Source organism: Schistocerca piceifrons, unplaced genomic scaffold, assembly GCF_021461385.2.
Source record: "Schistocerca piceifrons isolate TAMUIC-IGC-003096 unplaced genomic scaffold, iqSchPice1.1 HiC_scaffold_936, whole genome shotgun sequence".
Taxonomy (NCBI): Eukaryota; Metazoa; Arthropoda; class Insecta; order Orthoptera; family Acrididae; genus Schistocerca; species Schistocerca piceifrons.
In genome coordinates this window covers 4,281,385-4,283,884 of record NW_025729208.1, presented here as the reverse complement: position 1 = coordinate 4,283,884, position 2,500 = coordinate 4,281,385, and the positions used below count along the sequence as shown (strand labels likewise).

At 57.1% G+C, this 2,500-nt stretch overlaps 1 non-coding gene across 1 annotated transcript in view; it reads left to right on the top strand.

Annotated features, from left to right (window-relative positions):
• LOC124771705 overlaps nucleotides 1–2,500 on the top strand; it is a 6,895-nt gene that overhangs the window by 949 nt on the left and 3,446 nt on the right. The window contains exon 1 of the ribosomal RNA XR_007013460.1: nucleotides 1–2,500. This exon is cut by the window's left edge and continues 949 nt beyond it; it is cut by the window's right edge and continues 3,446 nt beyond it. This is a non-coding gene — a ribosomal RNA (large subunit ribosomal RNA).

Here is a 2,500-nt window from a genome sequence, read left to right as displayed (position 1 = left end):
AACATGTGCGCGAGTCATTGGGCTGTACGAAACCTAAAGGCGTAATGAAAGTGAAGGTCTCGCCTTGCGCGGGCCGAGGGAGGATGGGGCTTCCCCGCCCTTCACGGGGCGGCGGCCTCCGCACTCCCGGGGCGTCTCGTCCTCATTGCGAGGTGAGGCGCACCTAGAGCGTACACGTTGGGACCCGAAAGATGGTGAACTATGCCTGGCCAGGACGAAGTCAGGGGAAACCCTGATGGAGGTCCGTAGCGATTCTGACGTGCAAATCGATCGTCGGAGCTGGGTATAGGGGCGAAAGACTAATCGAACCATCTAGTAGCTGGTTCCCTCCGAAGTTTCCCTCAGGATAGCTGGTGCTCGTACGAGTCTCATCCGGTAAAGCGAATGATTAGAGGCCTTGGGGCCGAAACGACCTCAACCTATTCTCAAACTTTAAATGGGTGAGATCTCCGGCTTGCTTGATATGCTGAAGCCGCGAGCAAACGACTCGGATCGGAGTGCCAAGTGGGCCACTTTTGGTAAGCAGAACTGGCGCTGTGGGATGAACCAAACGCCGAGTTAAGGCGCCCGAATCGACGCTCATGGGAAACCATGAAAGGCGTTGGTTGCTTAAGACAGCAGGACGGTGGCCATGGAAGTCGGAATCCGCTAAGGAGTGTGTAACAACTCACCTGCCGAAGCAACTAGCCCTGAAAATGGATGGCGCTGAAGCGTCGTGCCTATACTCGGCCGTCAGTCTGGCAGTCATGGCCGGTCCTTGCGGCCGGCCGCGAAGCCCTGACGAGTAGGAGGGTCGCGGCGGTGGGCGCAGAAGGGTCTGGGCGTGAGCCTGCCTGGAGCCGCCGTCGGTGCAGATCTTGGTGGTAGTAGCAAATACTCCAGCGAGGCCCTGGAGGGCTGACGCGGAGAAGGGTTTCGTGTGAACAGCCGTTGCACACGAGTCAGTCGATCCTAAGCCCTAGGAGAAATCCGATGTTGATGGGGGCCGTCATAGCATGATGCGCTTTGTGCTGGCCCCCGTTGGGCGAAAGGGAATCCGGTTCCTATTCCGGAACCCGGCAGCGGAACCGATACAAGTCGGGCCCCTCTTTTAGAGATGCTCGTCGGGGTAACCCAAAAGGACCCGGAGACGCCGTCGGGAGATCGGGGAAGAGTTTTCTTTTCTGCATGAGCGTTCGAGTTCCCTGGAATCCTCTAGCAGGGAGATAGGGTTTGGAACGCGAAGAGCACCGCAGTTGCGGCGGTGTCCCGATCTTCCCCTCGGACCTTGAAAATCCGGGAGAGGGCCACGTGGAGGTGTCGCGCCGGTTCGTACCCATATCCGCAGCAGGTCTCCAAGGTGAAGAGCCTCTAGTCGATAGAATAATGTAGGTAAGGGAAGTCGGCAAATTGGATCCGTAACTTCGGGATAAGGATTGGCTCTGAGGATCGGGGCGTGTCGGGCTTGGTCGGGAAGTGGGTCAGCGCTAACGTGCCGGGCCTGGGCGAGGTGAGTGCCGTAGGGGTGCCGGTAAGTGCGGGCGTTTAGCGCGGGCGTGGTCTGCTCTCGCCGTTGGTCGGCCTCGTGCTGGCCGGCGGTGCAGGATGCGCGCGCCTGCGCGGCGTTCGCGCCCCGGTGCTTCAACCTGCGTGCAGGATCCGAGCTCGGTCCCGTGCCTTGGCCTCCCACGGATCTTCCTTGCTGCGAGGCCGCGTCCGCCTTAGCGTGCTCCTCCGGGGGCGCGCGGGTGCGCGGATTCTCTTCGGCCGCCATTCAACGATCAACTCAGAACTGGCACGGACTGGGGGAATCCGACTGTCTAATTAAAACAAAGCATTGCGATGGCCCTAGCGGGTGTTGACGCAATGTGATTTCTGCCCAGTGCTCTGAATGTCAACGTGAAGAAATTCAAGCAAGCGCGGGTAAACGGCGGGAGTAACTATGACTCTCTTAAGGTAGCCAAATGCCTCGTCATCTAATTAGTGACGCGCATGAATGGATTAACGAGATTCCCGCTGTCCCTATCTACTATCTGTACCTCGAATAGCGAGATACATCTGCAGGGAGTCCACACCGTGGACCCCTGAATTGACTGTGCTTAAACGATCAGTCAGAAGGGCGCGAAGCAACTATCAAAGGAGCTTTGCCCACGACGAACGACAATACCACCTGCGTATTTATCGTCGTCTGAAGCAGAGATACAAGGATCAGTTAGACATTACAAGGCGCCAATCCTGGGAAAAATTTGTGAACGATCAGCTGGGAACAGACCCTTGGGGAGTTCCCTACAAAATCGTTCGAGAAAAAATTAGATCGCCCATGATGCTGTCTACGCTGCGTGCTGGGGATGGTGACACGACCAAGAATTGGGAAGATACAGCAAGATTGCTGTTGGAAACATTACTCCCAGATGACATCGAGGACCAGGACTCGCACGAGCAGCGAGAAATACGTCAGGCGCTCTCGATCCCGTATCTTAACGATACAAACGTGCGCCCTTTCTCAGCAGAGGAGGTAGAA